At 37.8% G+C, this 20,534-nt stretch overlaps 1 protein-coding gene across 7 annotated transcripts in view; it reads right to left on the reverse strand.

Moving 5' to 3' along the window:
* OPHN1 (oligophrenin 1) overlaps positions 1–20,534 on the reverse strand; it is a 573,279-nt gene that overhangs the window by 433,631 nt on the left and 119,114 nt on the right. The gene's annotated exons all lie outside the window — the stretch shown is intronic.

The following is a 20,534-nucleotide window of genomic DNA, read 5'->3' on the forward strand; positions in this document are numbered from 1 at the left end:
CTGGTTGCCACAAAGGAAAGACGTTTTCCCCTGTCCCTTTTCTTAATTTCCTTATGAAAATTTAATTGTAAAGCTGCCTTCTGTCCCTTTGATATGTATGCAAATCTTTGTGAAAGCTAAATAAGCATTGTAACCCAGTAACATATTTTCTTAGAAGCCTAACAGCCATCTCTTTGAAATATTAACATCAAGGAAGATAAGTCCTTACCTCTCTGTTACCTTGGAAGTTTATGCTAGGTACCTTGCTTCAAGTTTTAATTGCCTGTTTGTCATAGAAGAAAAGTTTTATTTTTTTCCTTTTGATAAAGGCAATTTAAATGCATGGCCACTTCAAATACTAGGTGAATTCTGGATGAATTATGTAAATATAATAGTGCTGTCAAGTCACTTTACTTGAGGACAAGTTATGGTTTATCTTACAACATGTACATAATGGATTTTATCTGCTTGGCTATATAAAAGGATGAAATTTCTTTCTCTCCTTGCAATGTTAGTAGTGGATTGCCTATCAGTTACAGCCCAGTTTGGTTTAAAGCTTATTCAATAATAAAATAATTTTCTTTCTTTTCTATATTTACAAAAAGGATTTTGTGGGTTAGCAGATTTTATTTTTAGTTTTTCCAACAATATTCATAGCAGAAGTATACTATCCATTATTAAAAGTGAATAAACTATATATATATATATATATATATATGTATGTCAACATGGAAATATCTAAACATCTGAGTGAAAAATGTAACTTCAATGGTACATATGGTATGATTTTTTGTGAAAAAATTTAAATAAATATATAAATATATTATAAACAATATTTATATTTATAAATAAATACGGTTTATAAATATATATAAAACTACTCTGAGATATCTATCTATCTATCTATCCTGAATATATAAAGAAAGAGAGTATGGCCAAGAAGGATACACACCCAATTCAGGATTGTGGTTGCCTGTGTTGAGGACTAGAGAGAGGGGTAAAAGCAGACTTCACTAACTCTGCAATGCTTTATTTAGAAAAAGAGAGCAATGAAACTAACATCACAAATTTTCATCTTCAGGAAGTGGGTACAAAAATGTTTATTATATGACTCTATGCTTTTTAATTCACATTAATGAGAGTATTATGCTAAGTGAAATTAGTCAGAGAAAGACAAATATCATATGACTTCACTCAGTCAGAGAAAGACACATATCATATGACTTCACTCATATGAGGATTTTAAGACATAGAACATATGAACATAAGGGAAGGGAAGCAAAAATAATATAAAAACAGGGAGGGGACAAAACATAAGAGACGCTTAAATATGGAGAACAAACGGAGGGTTACTTGAGGGGATGTGGGAGGGAGGATGTGCTAAATGGGTAAGGGCCATTAAGGAATCTATCCCTGAAATCATTGTTGCACTATATGCTAACTAACCTGGATGTAAATTTAAAAAAATAATAATAATAATAAAATAAAATAAAATATTTTTTTTAAAAAAAGAAAACAAATATGTCCTTATTTTGAAAACCCCTTCACCTGACTTTCAACAGTCTGTAATCACATTGCTAAGGATCAATATTGATAGACAAATTTTAGCTACATCAATTGGTATTTTCTAATCAGGTCCAATACAATCCAATCATTTCTAATCTGATATTGATTTTGATAGTTAAACCAATCTAAAAAGATACCTTAAAGGTTCAAAAGGAAAGCAGTTTTTATAGCTTTTAACAATGACTAAATTTCACATGTAACCATACATCTTAAGTTAACAGACTGAAGTGTAAAAGATTTTAAAGGGTGGGGTTTTTTTGGTAAAACTGCTTACTTTAAAATGAAGACTGAAGTCAAGAGAGGAAACACAATTTATCTGATGTTCCCTATGTCAAAGCTAAGTATTAACATGTTCTAACTACTAATAGGACAAGATCTCATGTGCTCTTCTCAGTGAGGAGGTGAGTGAATGCAACAAAATACTCAAGTATTTTAAGAAACAGCATTCATTCTTTAGCTTTCAATATCAAATTTTGATGAACTGGATTTTTACACAGTTAGACTTTGATATAAGATACAATTTGATTTATTTGGATTTTGATGTAATTGTATTTTGAATCTGGATTTCAATGTGTGGATTCCAATACAGTTGGAAAACTAAACTGAATTGCTAAATAATTCTAACACTACTTGTAGAGTGGCTAAGGACTAAATGAGACAACATATACAGAATGCCTGGCATAGATTAGATGCTCAGTAAATTTTATTTTCCTTTGATTATAATGATGGCTTACACTGCATATAGGCTTAATAGTTTATAAAGGAGCTTGGACATAAACTCTCTGAGTAGTATCACAACAACTATGTGAGTTATATAGAGCAAATATTATTATCCTTAGAAAAAAAGTAAAAGTGGCTCAAAGGAGAAGTTGCCCAGCAACAACCCAAAATTGGTCAGTGAGATCTCCAAAACTCACTAGAGTCACCATACCACAAAGCCCACAGTGTTCTTTTCCTATGCCAGTGGTTCTCAAACTTCAAAGTGATTCAAAATCAATAGGAGAGATAGAGCTTGCTAAAACACAGTCTACTGTGTTCCACCCCTACAGCTTCTGATTTAATAGGTGTGGAGTAGTAGCTGAGAATTTGCATTTCTGACATTTTGCCCAGTGATGCTAAAGCTGCTGGTCTAGGGAACATACTTTGAGAACTACAAGCCTATACTATACCGGCAAGTCAAGAATATGTCTTAACATGGGTTAAGAATCTCAGGGAGAACATTTATCTTGCTTACAGTATCGCAGAATGTCAGAGCCACAAGAGACCTCAGAAAACCCTAGTCCAGTGGTTATAGCCGCTGGTTTATTTTTAAAATAACATGGTACAATTTTTTAATCAACTTTTCCTGGCTCCACTCTCAAAGACGATTTAAATTATACAGGATAAGATCCGTGTTCTACTGAGAGAATCCTTGCTAGCAGATTCACCTTACAAAAAAAATTTTAACGGACTTCTTCAGGCTGAAAGCAATTGAACATACAAAGTAATTAAAATTCACATGAAAAATTCACATCTCTTGCAAATTCTGTAATTATAAAAGACAATATATACATCTTTCTTCTTTGTTCTCTTAACTAATATACAAAGCAACTGTAGGGGCGCCTGGGTGGCTCAGTCGGTTAAGCGTCCGACTTCAGCTCAGGTCACGATCTCATGGTCCGGGAGTTCAAGCCCCGCGTCGGGCTCTGGGCTGATGGCTCAGAGCCTGGAGCCTGCTTCCGATTCTGTGTCTCCCTCTCTCTCTGCCCCTCCCCCGTTCATGCTCTGTCTCTCTCTGTCTCAAAAATAAATAAATGTTAAAAATTTTTTAAAAAAAGAAAGCAACTGTATAGGGGCGCGTGGGTGGCTCAGTTGGTTGAGTGACTGACCAGCTTAGGTCATGATCTCACGGTTTGTCAGTTTGAGCCCTGCATCGGGCTCTGTGCTGACAGCTCATAGCCTGGAGCCTGCTTCTGATTCTGTGTCTCCCTCTCTCTCTGCCCCTCACTGACTCATGCCCTGTCTCTCTCTGCCTCAGAAATAAACATTAAAAAAAAAGAAAGCACAAAACAATATTTACATGACTGCATTTGGGGGCCTGCACAAAGGAAACATAATATATTTTACAATAAAATCACAAAGAAGGAAAGTAAAAGCAAAGCTATAATAGAGTACGAAATGATAAAAAATGGTAACTTAAATCTACAAAACCAAATAAAGTGAACCAGAACTTGCACCCAAGAAGGCTAATATAACAAACTCTATAAATGTAAGCCTATTCTCATTCCCTCAACTTCTTTAAAAGACATACAGTTGGGGCACCTGGGTGGCTCAGTCTGTTAGGCATCCAACTCTTGATTTCAGCTCAGGTTATGATCTCATGGTTTGTGAGATCAAGCCCCTCATTGGGCTCTGCACTGACAGTGCAGAGTCTGCTTGGGATTGCCTCTTCCTCTCTCTGCCTCTCTCCTGCTTGTGCTCACTCTCTCTCTCTCTCTCTGTCTCAAAATAAACATTTTAAAAAAGATAAAGTTTTATAACTTAATTATTATAACAATGTAATAAAGTTTTATAAGCTAATTATCATAACAATATAATATTGTTTTTTAATACAATATGTAATGTGTACAATAATAATAACAATGATAGCATTTAATACAAAAGAAAGCAGTAAAGGAATATATGAACAAAAAAGGCACGACACATTAAAAAAGTAAAACACCAGACATAAATCCAACTACATCAATGAATACATGACATGCGAATTGATCAGATAACCTAATCAAAAGAAAGTGAGTGAAAAGTGGATTTTTTAAAAAATTGAACAGTATACTGTCTATAAAGACACATATTACATTCAAGACACAAATAAGTCAAAAGTAAAAAAAAATGAAACAGATAATGGGGATACTTTAGTGGCTATACAAGCATCAGATAAAATACATTTCAGAGCACAAATTACACTGGAAATAATAAAGGACATTTTATAATGATAAAAAGGCCAATTCACGAGGAAGGTATAACCATTATAAACACATATGTACCTCACAATAGAGCCCCCAAAGCACATATAACAATGACAAAACTGAAAGGAGAAACAAACAATTCAACAATAATAGTTGGAGAATCCAATAATCTATTTTCATTAAAGGTTAGAACTAGACAGATAATCAATAAAGAAATATAAGGTTTGGACAACATCATAAGCTAATTAGACCTAACATACCTCTATAGCACACTCCACCCAACAACAGCAGAATATACATTCTTCTCAAGTGGACATAGAATATTCTCCCACATTGGGGCACCTGGGTGGCTCAGTCAGTTGAATGTCTGACTTCAGCTCAGGTCATGATCTGTTTATGAGTTCAGGCCCCACATCGGGCTATGTGCTGACAGCTTGGAGCCTATAGACTGCTTCAGATTTTGTGTCTTCCTCTCTCTCTCCTCCCCTCTCCTGCTCATGCTCTGTCTCTCTCTGTCTCTCAAAAATAAATAAAAGTTAAAAAAACAAAAATAAACAATATCTTCCCACAGACTATATATTAGTCCATAAAAATTCCTCCCACATAGACTATATACTAGTCCATAAAAATTCCTCAATAAACTTGAAAGAACTGAAATCATAGAAGTATGAAATCATAGAATTATGACCACATGGAATATTAGAAATTACTAATGGAAACAAAGTTGAGAAACTTGCAAGTATGTGGAAAATAAACAACACACTACCCAGTAGTAAATGGGTAAAATGTCAAATCACAAGGGAAATTAGAAAATATTTAAAGATGAATGAAAATGAAGGCACAACACGCAAAAACATAGGGCATGTAACTAAAGCAGTGCTTACAATCAAATTTATAGCTACAATTACTTATATTAAAAAAGAAGAAAGATGTTAAATAATTAACTAAACTTTCCTCTTTAGATAATGGAAAGAGAACAAAATAAAGCCAGTATTAGCAAGAAAATATTAAAGATTAGAGCAGAAAACAATAAAATAGAAAAATAAAAACAGGATTGAGGGAAGATGGCAGCTTAGGAGGACGCTGGGCTCACCGTGTCCTGCTGATCACTTAGATTCCACCTACACCTGCCTAAATAACCCAGAAAACCGCCAGAAGACTAGCAGAATGGAGTCTCTGGAGCCAAGCCCAGACGAGAGGCCCACGGAAGAGGGTAGGAAGGGCGGCGAGGCGGTGCGCGCTACACGGACTGGCGGGAGGGATGGAGGGGGGGCGGGAGCGGCCTGCCGGCCAAGCAGAGACCCAGAGTCTGGCTTGCAAAAGTGGAGGGGCTGGACAGAGTGTGTTCTGACAGCAAGCAGGACTTAACATCTGTGAGGTTGTAAGTTAACAGCTCCGCACAGAGAGCGGGAAGGCTGGAGGACAACGGGAGGGAGAGTTGTTGAGCCCTGGAGGACAGAACTCAGCATGGTGGGGAACAAAGGCGCTCGCCATCGCCATCTCCCTTGCCCATCCCCCAGCCAAAATCCCAAAGGGAACCAGTTCCTGCCAGGGAACTTACTTGCATCCCGCAAACACCCAACGCTGTGCTTCTGCGGATCCATCCCTCTGGCGGCAGGCCTGACCCCCTCCTGGTGCCTCAGCCCCCACTCCCCCGAAGCGGATAACCAAAGGATAAGCGAGCTGAGCCTGCCACTCCTGCCCCTGTGCACCTTGCCGATCAACCCCAGCTTATAAGCCAGATCCCCAGAACCACAAGCCTGACACTATTCAAGTAGCCCAGATGGGCCATGCCATCCCACAGTGAATCCTGCCCCTAGGAGAGGAGAAGAGAAGGTACACACCAGTCTGACTGTGGCCCCAGCTGTGGGCTGAGGGCAGACATCAGGTATGACTGCGGCTCCGCCCACCAACGCAAGTTATTCAAGACAGCACAGGGGAAGTGCCCCACAATTCCGCACCACTCCAGGGACTATCCAAAATGACAAAACGGAAGAATTCCCCACAAAAGAATCTCCAGAAGATAACAGCTAACGAACTGATGAAAAAGGATTTAAACAATATAACATAAAGTGAATTTAGAAAAATAGTCATAAAATTAATCACTGGGCTTAAAACCAGTATAGAGGACACCAGAGAATCTATTGCTACAGAGATCAAGGGACTAAGGAACAGTCAGGAGGAGCTAAAAAATGCTATAAACGAGCTGCAAAATAAAATGGATACAACCACGGCTCAGATAGAAGAGGCAGAGGAGAGAATAGGTGAACTAGAAGATAACATTATGGAAAAAGAGTGAGCTGAGAAAAAGAGAGAAAAAAACATCCAGGAGTATCAGGGGAAAATTAGAGAACAGAGTAATGCAATAAAGAGTAATGCACTACGAATAATTGGTTTTCTAGAGGATGAAGAGAGAGGGAAAGGTGCTGAAGATGTACTTGAAGAAATAATAGCTGAGAACTTCCCTGATCTTGGTAAGGAAAAAGGCATTGAAATGCAGGACACACAGAGAACTCCCTTCAGACATCACTTGAATCGATCTTATGCACGACATATCATAGTGAAACTGGCAAAATACAAGGATAAAGAGAAAATTCTGAAAGCAGCTAGGGACAAACGTGCTCTAACATATAAAGGGAGACCTATTAGACTCGTGACCAATGTCTCTACTGAAACTTGGCAGGCCAGAAAGGAATGGCAGGAGATTTTCAATGTGATGAACAGAAAAATATGCAGCTGAGAATCCTTTATCCAGCAAGTCTGTCATTTAGAATCGAAGGAGAGATAAAGGTCTTCCCAAACAAACAAAAACTGAAGGAATTCGTCACCACTAAACCAGCCCTAAAAGACATCCTAAGGGGGATCCTGTGAGACAAAATACCAGAGACATCGCTACAAGCATGAAACCTACAGACATCACAATGACTCTAAGCCCATATCTTTCTATAATAACACTGAATGTAAAAGGACTAAATGCGCCAACCAAAAGACATAGGGTATCAGAATGGATAAAAAAACAAGACCCATCTATTTGCTGTCTACAAGAGACTCATTGTAGACCTGAGGACACCTTCAGATTGAAAGTGAAGGGATGGAGAACTATTTGTCATGCTACTGGAAGCCAAAAGAAAGCTGGAGTACCCATACTTAGACAAACTAGACTTTAAATTAAAGGCTGTAACAAGAGATGAAGAAGGACATTATATAATAATTACAGGGTCTATCCATCAGGAAGAGCTACCAATTATAGATGTCTATGCGCTGAATACGGGAGCCCCCAAATATATAAAATAATTACTCACAAACATAAGCAACCTTATTGATGAGAATGTGGTAATTGCAGGGGACGTTAACACTCCACTTACAGAAATGGATAGACCATCTAGACACATGGTCAATAAAGAAACAAGGGCCCTGAATGATACATTGGATCAGATGGACTTGACAGATATATTTAGAACTCTGCATCCCAAAGCAACAGAATATACCTTCTTCTCTAGTGCACATGGAACATTCTCCAAGATAGATCACATACTGGGTCACAAAACAGCCCTTCATAAGTATACAAGAATTGAAATTATACCATGCATACTTTCAGACCGCAATGCTATGAAACTTGAAATCAACCACAGGAAAAAGTCTGGAAAACATCCAAAAGCATGGAGGTTAAAGAACACCCTACGAAAGAATGAGTGGGTCAACCAGACAATTAGAGAAGAAATTTAAAATTTATGGAAACAAATGAAAATGAAAATACAACAATCCAAACGATTTGGGCTGCGGGATGCAGCGAAGGCAGTCTTGAGAGGAAACTACATTGCAATCCAGGCCTATCTCAAGAAACAAGAAAAATCCCAAATACAAAATCGAACAGCACACCTAAAGGAAATAGAAGCAGAACAGCAAAGACAGCCTAAACCCAGCAGAAGAAGAGAAATAATAAAGATCAGAGCAGAAAAAAACAATATAGAATCTAAAAAAACTGTAGAGCAGATCAACGAAACCAAGAGTCGGTTTTTTGAAAAAATAAACAAAATTGACAAACCTCTAGCCAGGCTTCTCAAAAAGAAAAGGGAGATGACCCAAATGATAAAATCATGAATGAAAATGGAATTATTACAACCAATCCCTCAGAGATACAAGCAATTATCAGGGAATACTATGAAAAATTATATGCCAACAAACTGGACAACCTGGAAGAAATGGACAAATTCCTAAACACCCACACCCTTCTAAAACTCAATCAGGAGAAAATAGAAAGCTTGAACAGACCCATAACCAGCAAAGAAATTGAATCAGGCATCAAAATCTCCCAACAAATAAGAGTCCAGGACCAGATGGCTTCCCAGGCGAGTTCTACCAGACGTTTAAAGCAGAGATAATACCTATCCTTCTCAAGCAATTCCAAAAATAGAAAGGGAAGGAAAACTTCCAGACTCATTCTATGAAGCCAGTATTACTTTGATTCCTAAACCAGACAGACACCCAGTAAAAAAAGAGAACTATAGGCCAATATCCCTGACGAATGTGGATGCAAAAATTCTCAATAAGATACTAGTAAAACAAATTCAACAGCATATAAAAAGAATGATTCACCATGATCAAGTGGGATTCATTCCTGGGATGCAGGGCTGGTTCAACATTCGCAAATCAATCAATGTGATACATCACATTAATAAAAGAGAAGATAAGAACCATATGATCCTGTCAATCGATGCAGAAAAGGAATTTGACAAAATTCAGCAACCTTTCTTAATAAAAACCCTCGACAAAGTCGGGATAGAAGGAACATACTTAAACATCATAAAAGCCATTTATGAAAAGCCCACAGCTAACATCATCCTCAATGGGGAAAACTGAGAGCTTTTTCCCTGAGATCAGGAACACGACAGGGATGTCCACTCTCACCGCTGTTGTTTAACATAGTGTCGGAAGGTCTAGCATTAGCAATCACACAACAAAAGGAAATCAAAGGCATCAAAATTGGCAATGATGAAGTTAAGCTTTCACTTTTTGCACATGACATGACATTATACATGGAAAATCAGCTAGACTCCACCAAAAGTCTGCTAGAAGTGATACATGAATTCAGCAAAGTTGCAGGATACAAAATCAATGTACAGAAATCAGTTGCATTCTTATACACTAATAATGAAGCAACAGAAAGACAAATAAAGAAACTGATCCCATTCACAATTGCACCAAGAAGCATAAAATACCTAGGGATAAATCTAACCAAAGATTTAAAAGATCTGTATGCTGAAAACTATAAAAAGCTGATGAAGGAAATTGACGAAGATATAAAGAAATGGAAAAAGATTCCGTGCTCATGGATTGGAAGAATAAATATTGTCAAAATGTCAATACTACCCAAAGCTATCTACACATTCAATGCAATCCCAACCAAAATTGCACCAGTATTCTTCTCTAAGCTAGAACAAGCAATCCTAAATTTCATATGGAACCACAAAAGGCCTCGAATAGCCAAAGTAATTTTGAAGAAGAAGACCAAAGCAGGAGGCATCACCATCCCAGACTTTAGCCTCTACTACAAAGCTGTGATCATCAAGACAGCATGGGATTGGCACAAAAACAGACACATAGACCAATGGAATAGAATAGAAACCCCATAATTAGACCCACAAACGTATGGCCAACTAATCTTTGACAAAGCAGGAAAGAACATCCAATGGAAAAAAGACAGTCTCTTTAACAAATGGTGCTGAGAGAACTGGACAGCAACATGAAAAAGACTGAAACTAGACCACTTTCTCACACCATTCACAAAAACAAACTCATAGTGGATACAGGACCTGAATGTGAGACAGGCAACCATCAAAACCCTAGAGGAGAAAGCAGGAAAAGACCTCTCTGACCTCAGCCGTAGCAATTTCTTACTTGACACATCCCCAAAGGAAGGCAATTAAAAGCAAAAATGAACTACTCAGACGGTATGAAGATAAAAAGCTTCTGCACAGCAAAGGAAACAACCAACAAAACTAAAAGGCAACCAACGGAATGGGAAAAGGTATTTGAAAATGACATATCGGACAAAGGGCTAGTATCCAAAATCTATAAAGAGCTCACCAAACTCCACACCCGAAAAACAAATAACCCAGTGAAGAAATGGGCAGAAAACATGAATAGACACTTCTCTACAGAAGACATCCGGATGGCCAAGAGGCACATGAAAATGTGCTCAACGTCGCTCCTCATCAGGGAAATACAAATCAAAACCACACTCAGATATCACCTCATGCCAGTCAGAGGGGCCAAAATGAACAAATCAGGAGACTATAGATGCTGGAGAGGATGTGGAGAAACGGGAACCCTCTTGCACTGTTGGTGGGAATGCAAATTGGTGCAGCCCCTCTGGAAAACAGTGTGGAGGTTCCTCAAAAAAATAAAATAGACCTACCCTATGACCCAGCAATAGCACTGCTAGGAATTTACCCAAGGGATACTGGAGTACTGATGCATAGGGGCACTTGTACCCCAATGTTTACAGCAGCACTCTCAACAATAGCCAAATATGGACAGAGCCTAAATGTCCATCAACGGATGAATGGATAAAGAAATTGTGGTTTATATACACAATGGAGTACTACGTGGCAATGAGAAAGAATGAAATATGGCCCTTTGTAGCAACGTGGATGGAACTGGAGAGTGTGATGCTAAGTGAAATAAGCCATACAGAGAAAGAGAGACACCATATGGTTTCACTCTTATGAGGATCCTGAAAAACTTAACAGAAACCCATGGGGGAGGGGAAGGAAAAAAAAAGAGGTTAGAGTGGGAGAGAGCCAAAGCATAAGACACTCTTAAAAACTGAGAACAAACTGAGGGTTGATGGGGGTGGGATGGAAGGGAGGGTGGGTGATGGGTATTGAGGAGGGCACCTTTTGGGATAGGCACTGGGTGTTGTATGGTAACCAATTTGACAATAAATTTCATATATTGAAAAAAATAAAATAAAATAATTAAATCATAAAAAAAGAAAAATAAAAACTGCAGAAAAACAACAAAAGTAAAGGTTCGTTTTTAAAGAAATCAACAAAATTAACTAACTTTTACCTAGACTAACCCAGAAAAAACAAAGAAAGCTCAAATAACCATCATCGTGACTGAAAGAAGGAACATTACTATAATTTTATAGGAATAAAAACAATTAGGGGCACCTGGGTGTCTCAGTCAGTTAAATGACTGACTCTTGATCATGATCTCAGTCATGAGATGGAGCCCCACATTGGGCTCTGTGCTGAGAGTGGACACTGCTTAAGATTCTCTCTCTGCTCCCCTCTGCCTTTCTCCCCAACTCGCATGCTCACTCACTCTGTCTCTGAAAATAAATAAACATTTTAAAAAAAGAAATAAAAATTATTATTAGGGAGTTTTATGAACAACCGTATGCCAAAAGTTAGATCACATGAAACTAAAAATTCTTTGAAAGACACAGATTGCTAAAACTAACTCAAGAATAAAGAGAAATCTGAAAATACCTACAACCACTATGTTCAGGGATTAAATTTGTATTTTTAAAAGATTAAGTTTGTAATTTTAGAATTTTCCATGAAGAAAAGCCCAAGCCCAGAAGGCTTCACTGGTGAATTCTACCAACATTTAAAGAACACACACATGTGCACACTAACAGACACACACACACACACACACACACACACACACACACACACAGAAACCAATTTATAAATACAAAGAACAAACTGGTTTTGCCAGGGGATATAGGATGGGAGTATGGGTAAAATACGTAATGGAGATTAAGACATAGAAACCTCCAGTTATAAAATAAATGAGTTATGGGGATGAAAAGTACAGCATAGGGAATATACTTAATAAAGTTGTAATAACTTTGTAAAGTGGCAGATAGTAATTACTCTTATTGTAGTAAGCACTGCATCATGTAAAAAACTGTTGAATCATGGGACTCCTGGGTGGCTCAGTTGGTTAAGTGTCTGACTTCAGCTCAGGTCATGATCTTGCAGTTTATTAGTTCGAGCCCCGCATCGGGCTCTGTGCTGACAGCTTGGAGCCTGGACCCTGCTTTAGATTCTGTGTCTCCCTCTCTCTCTCTGCCCCTAACCCACTGGCATTCTGTCTCTGTCTCTCTTAAAAATAAATAAACATTTAAAATTTTAAAAAAAAAGTTGAATCACTATGTTGTACACCTAAAACTAATATAACATGTGTCAACCATACTCAATTAAAAAAAAATATTTTTTTTATTTTCAAAATCTAATAAAATACTTTATAAAAAGCAGAGTGACAGAGAATGAACTCAACAGGCAAAACTACATAAAGAAATAAGAATACAAAGTCTTAACTTAAACTTTCTAGGTTGAAAAAAAGAAAGGTTGAAAAAAAGGTTGAAAAAAAACAAAACACTTCCCAACTCACTCTATAAGGCCAATATTACCCTGATATAAAAGAAAAGTCATCATCAAAAAACCCCTTATAAATATAAAAACACTATAAAAGAAGCTCTTATACATATAAAAGCAAAACCCTCAATTACAATAAAAACAAAAGCAGCAAACTGGTTCTAGTAACATATAAAATGGATTATGCACTATGGCCAAGTGGGATTTACTTCACAAATGCATGGTTGGTTCAACATGAAAATTAATGTCATAATCACATCATTAGAATAAAGAAGAAAAATAACATAATAATCTCATTTGACAAAGTATTTGATAAAATCTAACAATTTTCATTATTAAAACACTCAACAAACTAGGAATAGAGGAAATTTCCTCAACCTGATATAAAGCCTCTATAAAAAAAAAACATACAGTTCACTTCATACTTAAAAGTGAAAGACTGAATAATTTCCCCCTCATTCAATGATGAGAAAAAGATGTCCACTCTCACCAGTTCTATTCAACATTATTCTGGAGATTCTAGCCAGGGCATGTAGGAGAAAGGAGAGGAGAAGAGAGTGGAGGGGAGGGGAGGGGAGGAGAGGGGAGGGGATGGAGGAAAGAAAGAAAGAAAGAAAGAAAGAAAGAAAGAAAGAAAGAACGAACGGACAAGCTATCCAGATTGGAAAGGAAGTGGCAAAACTATATTTGCAGATGACATGATCTTGTATAAAGAATATTCAAATGGAATTCAGTTAAAAATCATTTACAACTAATAAACAATTTCATCGAGGTCGCATATCACAAAATATATAAAAACAAATCATATTCTATATACTAGCAATGAACAATTGAAAAATAAAATTAGGATAACCATTCCATTTACAATAGTAACAGATTCTGGACCCAATTTCAATGTGTACGTGTGTTGCAGGAGGCAGGGTCCCACAAAAAGAAGAATTTTACTATGACACTATGTACCTAAAGATAGAATCAGATTCCACAGGTTAAGCAATCAGTCCCACAAGACTGCCCTCCACCTCAGAGGCCCACTGCAAGTCAAGAAGTTCCCATGACCCCCTTCTAGGGTTTAACTTGATAGAGCTGCTCACAAAACTCAGAAAACTCATTTACTCAACAGATTATCAATTTATTACAAAAGATATGAAAAAATACAAATCTTATTTCTGGGGAAGATGGTGAAATAGGAAGACCCTAAAGTCACATCATCCAATGGACAGAGCTAGATAACACCCATATCAGTACAAATAACCCAGAAAACACCTCAAAGACTGGCAGAACGGACTCCACAGCTAAATGTAGAGAAGAGGCCATATGGAAGAGGATAGGAAAGGCTGAGACACTGTCAGGAGTTAAATGACCCAAGGGACTGTCAGGGGGAGGGAGGGATTCCACAGACAGGCAGAGGGGAAAGAAATGGACCCTCACATCAAGCACCCCAGGCACAGAGAACCTGCACAGGGAAGATGAACCTCCATAACATTTGGCCTAGGAAGCCAGAAGGGCCCAATTTCACAATTTCTTCGAATCAGCAGAGCTGATTAGAATGTTAAAATTCAGCAGGCAGGCTGTGGGAAGGACAGGATTGGAAAAGGAAACTGAGTCCCTACCCTTAAAGAGCACAGCAAACAGCCCTGGGGAAACACAACAATAGAACCAGTAGTTTGAAAAACACCTGGGATATACAGACGGGAGATTTGTTAACGAATCTCAAAGCTGTGCTGGAGTGGAAAGGATCTTTGGGATATTTCTTTAAGAACAAAAGAAGTGACAGGCACCATTTCCCTCTCCCACACCCAGCCTACAGCAAAGCACAAAAGTCACTACCTACTTGCTAACATGCCCTGACCCGTATTATCTTGTTGACACACCCTCTCCAGGCAAGCCTCAGCTTCAAGTACCCTCCACAGCACATGTGAGCAACCCTTGCTAACACCACGCATCCAGCCCCATGTTCTCCTGCAGAACTGCCCCCACTAATACACTTTTGGCTGGAGCCCATCAAAAGCAGTGCTACAACCAACAGACACATGAAAAAATGCTCATCATCACTTATCATCAAGGAAATGTAAATCAAGTCTATAATGAGATGTCACCTCCTACCTGTCAAAATGGCTAAAATCAACAACACAAGAAACAACAGGTGTTGGAGGTGGAGAACAACGAACACCTGTGCACTGTTGGTTGGACTGCAAGCTGATGCACTCACTGTGGAAAACAGTATGGAACTTCCTCAAGAAGTTAAAAATAGAACCACTGTACAATCCAATTGCACTGCTGGGTATTTACCCAACTAATACAAAAATCCTAATTCAAAGGGATATATGCACCCCCAAGTTTACAGCAGCATTATTTACAATAGCCAAGATATGGAAACAGCCCAAGTGTCCATCGATTGATGAATGGATAAAAAAAAAATGTAGTGTGTGTATATATATATATATATATATATATATATATATATATATATATATAATGTAATATTGTTCAGCCATAAAAAGAAAGGAAATCTTGCAATTTGCAATGACATGGATGGAGCTACAGAGTATTACGCTAAGTGAAATAAGTGAGTCAGAGAAAGACAAATACCATATGATTTCACTCATATGTAGAATGTAAGAAATAAAACAAATGAAGCAAAGGGAAAAAAAAACAAGAAAGAGAGACAGAGACAGCAGGAAACAAGACTCTTAACTATAGAGAACAAGCTGACGGTTACCAACGGGGAGGTAGGTGGGAGAATGGGCTAACTATATGATGGGGATTAAGGAGTGCACTTGTCTTGATGAGCACAGGATGATGTATGGAAGTGTTTAATTACTATGTCATACACCTGAAACTAATATAGCACTGTATATTAACTACACAGGAATTGAAGTTTTTAAAAAAGTGAGTAATGTTAACATGTGAAGAACCTAGGTGAAGAGTATCAAGTTTATATAGAAATCCCGTGTACTATTTTTGCAACTATTCTATAAATTTAAAAAACTGGAATGAAATGTATCATTTATTTTTCAGTTTGTACCTTTTGATCACCTTTACCAGATTCTCACAGCCCTCACCCCTGCCTCTGGCAACCACCCAATCTGTTTTCTGTTGTTATTAGTTCAGATCCTTAGATTCCACAAATGAAATCATACAGTATTTGTTTTTCTCTATCTGTCTTATTTCACGTAGCATAATTCCCTCAAGTTATAGTAATGCTATCACAAATAACGGACATCCTTCCTTTTATGACTGAATATTCCACTGTGTATGTGTGTGCATGTGTGTGTGTGTGTGTGTGTGTGTGTGTGTGTGTGTGTGTGTGTTTATATACCACCACTACTTTATCAATTCATCCACCACTGGACATTTAGGTTATTTCCATCTCTTGGCATGGGACTACTGAACATATGGTAGTTGTAATTTTTAATTTTTTAAGGAACCTCCATACTATTTTCCATAGTTGTTGCAGCAATTTACATTCCCATCAATAGTGCAAGAGGGTTCCCTTTTCTTCATACCCTTCCCTTTTCTCCATATCTTTTGTTTTTGATGAAACTGATTCTAACAGGTGTAAGGTGATATCTCACCACGGTTTTGATTTTCATTTCCCTGGTAATTAGTGATGGATTAATAGTGGTTGAACAAGAGTGATGGCATTTTGAAGAGATTTGCTTTCCTCTTCTTATTTTCAAAATATTTTCTATGCAGTTACATTACCCTTAAATTGGAAAAATGATTCAAAAACATGATTAAAATACATATGGACAGGGACACCTGGGTGGCTCAGTCAGTTAAGCCTCCAACTTCTGCTCAGGTCATCTCATCTAATGGTTCATGAGTTCGAGCCCTGCATCAGGCTCTCTGCTCACAGCACAGAGCCTGCTTCGGATCCTCTGTCCCCTTCTCTCTCTACCCCTCCCCCACTAATCTCTCTCTCTCTCTCTCTCTCTCTCTCTCTCTCTCTCCCCTCCCTCCCTCCCTCTCTCTTTCTCTCTCACTCTCAAAAAAATAAAAATATTTAAAAGAAAAAGAAAAATTACATATGGATAAAACTGGACAAGAACATAGAAAAATTAAAAGCTAAGCTTATAAATAAAAATTTTTCATTATTACAATAATATTTTAATGACAAATGAATACCCTTTTTAAAGAAAGCACAGAGACTATTAGCAGAGGTACAAGCTGCATGACCTTGAAATACACATACTGTTATATTTGGTAGTGTTCCAGCTAAAATAAAATAGAGGAGTAGAGTCCTCCAGCACTGAATGGTTTTCAGAACTGAGGAGTTGAGAAATGACTAAGAAGACAAACCTCTATTAATAAGAAAACAATAGAGTCTGATGAGAAATGAACAAACAAAGAAACTGTGAAATTCAAGAGAAAACAAAGGGATCCACAGAAATGACAAGTGCAGCATGCCCATTAGTCTGTAGCATGAAACAATCTAATTAGGCAATAGGGAGACAATAAGGGCCTCTCCTGGAATGCAGCAGATGGCTAGAAGGAGGGGCTACTTCAGCAGAATGTTAAAAATGCCTTCAGAACCTAGCATATCAACACAAGAATATTCATGAGAGGAACCCATGTAAGGGGATTTTATGTAAGGGGAAAACAAAGCCCAGAGAACAGAGTAAGGGCCTTATAAAAAGTCCACAGTGAGATCTGGCAGTGCTAGGACTTAATCCCAGGCCAGAACTCTTTCCATCAACACCAGCTGATTTCTCCAAATGTGTATGCTGAGAATGTTACTATTTTTATGAAGGGAATCTAAAGCCCCCAAACAAGCATACAGTTGACCCTTGAATAACACAGGTTTGAACCACATGGGTCCATTTATACACAGCTGTTTATTTTGTTTTGTTTTTTCATAAATATGGTATAGTACTCTAAATGTATTGTCTCATGATTTTCTTAATAACATTTCTTTTCTTTAGCTTACTTTATTGTAAGAATACAATATATAATACATAAAATGTTATAAAATATGTGTTAATCGACCGTTTTTTGTTATCAGTAAAGCTTCCAGTGAACAGTAGGCTATTAGTAGTTAAGTTTGGGGGAAATCAAAAGTTATATGTGAATATTTCACTGCACAGGGGAGAGGGGTGGGTGCTCCTAATCCCCATATTGTTCAAGAGTAAACTGCACTCCATATTGGGTTCATTGTAAAAAGCTGGCAATGTAATCTCAATTTCTCTCCAGAGAATTTTTAAGAAAAAACAATCCAATTCCTTTAACTTGAGATAATTTCTCCTGTGTATGTACAACACAGGACTAAGGTGTAAGAAGCAAATTCATTTCTGTGGACCACTTCATGTTTGTAAATATGATAGTTGCTATGTGTCACAGGAAAGACACATATCCAAAGCCCATCTCCTTCACCTACCCATTGGCTTTGCCTAGACATATTCTCTAGTGTCTTTTAGTACAAACGGCAGGAGGCCTGAGCTCCTGGTAGCTTCTCTGCCATTTTACACCTAAGTGAACTTTCATTCTATTTCCTTTATCAATAAAAAAGGGGGTTGTACTACATGACTTCAAAGGTCTCTCCAAGTTAGAGCTGGACAGCAACATGCAGAAGAATGAAACTAGACCACTTTCTTACACTGTTCACAAAAATAAACTCAAAATGGATAAAGGACCTGAATGTGAGACAGGAAACCATCAAAACCCTAGAGGAGAAAGCAAGGAAAACCTCTCCGACCTCAGCCACAGCAATTTCTTACTTGACACATCCCCAAAGGCAAGAAAATTAAAAGCAAAAATGAACTATTGGGACCTCATGAAGATAAAAAGCTTCTGCACAGCAAAGCAAACAGTCACCAAAAGTAAAAGGCAACCAACAGAATGGGAAAAGATATTTGCAAATGACATATCAGACAAAGGGCTAGTATCCAAAATCTATAAAGAGCTCACCAAACTCCACACCCGAAAAACAAATAACCCAGTGAAGAAATGGGCAGAAAACATGAATAAACATTTCTCTACAGAAGACATCCAGATGGCCAACAGGCACATGAAAAGATGCTCAACATCACTCCTCATCAGGAAAATACAAATCAAAAGCACACTCAGATATCATCTCACGCCAGAGTGGCTAAAATGAACAACTCAGGAGACTATAGATGCTGGAGAGGATGTGGAGAAACGGAAACCCTCTTGCACTGTTGGTGGGAATGCAAACTAGTGCAGCTGCTCTGGAAAACAGTGTGGAGGTTCCTCAAAAAATTAAAAATAGATCTACCCTATGACCCAGCAATAGAACTGCTAGGAATTTATCCAAGGGATACAGGAGTGCTGGTGCATAGGGGCACTTGTACCCCAATGTTTATAGCAGCACTTTCAACAAGAGCCAAATTATGGAAGGAGCCTAAATGTCTATCAACTGAGGAATGGATAAAGAAATTGTGCTTTATATACACAATGGAATACTACTTGGCAATGAGAAAGAATGAACTATGGCCTTTTGTAGCAATGTGGATGGAACTGGAGAGTGTTATGCTAAGTGAAATAAGTCATACAGAGAAAGACAGATACCATATGTTTTCACTCTTATGTGGATCCTGAGAAACTTAACAGAAGACCATGGGGGAGGGGAAGGGGAAAAAAAGGTTAGAGAGGGAGGGAGGCAAACCATAAGAGACTCTTAAAACCTGAGAATAAACTGAGGGTTGATGGGGGGTGGGAGGGAGGGTAGGGTGGGTGAGGGGTATTGAGGAGGGCACCTGTTGGGATGAGCACTGGATGTTGTATGGAAACCAATTTGACAATAAATTTTATTTTAAAAAAAAAGGTCTCTTGAAGTTCTAACATTCTATGATTCTGTGAACGCTAAATTAACACTGCTATAATCAAAATTTCAAAAACTCCATATCCAAATGTGTATTTCCTTATGAGAAAATTAGGAGCCCTCCTCCGAGAAGCCAGTGTACCCTAATAGCCTAAATCCAAAATCTAGGAGCTGAAGATATGCATTAGATTCCTAGCTCAGACAAGAAATTCTCTAGGAGAGCCTGGGAGAAGTCGCAAAGCCAGGAACCATTCTACTGTGGGTCATTTGGTCAGGCAAGCTAACATTCGAAGAACATTTATTTTGCAAGGAATTTTGATGTTTAAACATGCAAAATGTTTACTCAGCATCTATTTTGTGTCAGAACTATGACAGGCTACAAAGAGAAACTACAAAGACAAACAAGAGAGCAATTGTTTTGATGTAGGAAAGACTTCATAAAAAAGTAATATATACTTGGCTGTGACTACGAAAATAAAGAGACATTTACCCAAGTAAGAAGGGATGAGGAAATTCCAAGCAAAAGAAATAGCAGATAGAGAGACAACGGATATAGAAAAAAAATTAGAAATATTCTGAGAACTGCAAGCAGTTGGCAAGTAGATGGTGTGGGGAAGAAATAAAACTGAAAAAGTCTTCTAAGTAGAAGACAAACTGTGAAGAATCTTGTATGTTACACAAAGAAGTTTAAATTTCAACCTACAAAAGCTTTTATGAACCAAAGAATAACCAAATCATATACTCATGGTATAAAGAGGTTTTAACATGCCAAGTGTTTCCACAGTAAGACTGCCTCTGCCCTATTTTCATATCTTTTACATATTATCTTTTAGTGGCTTCTTTATTTATCAGATATTCTTATGGCAT

Source organism: Acinonyx jubatus, chromosome X (genome assembly GCF_027475565.1).
Source record: "Acinonyx jubatus isolate Ajub_Pintada_27869175 chromosome X, VMU_Ajub_asm_v1.0, whole genome shotgun sequence".
Lineage (NCBI taxonomy): Eukaryota > Metazoa > Chordata > Mammalia > Carnivora > Felidae > Acinonyx > Acinonyx jubatus.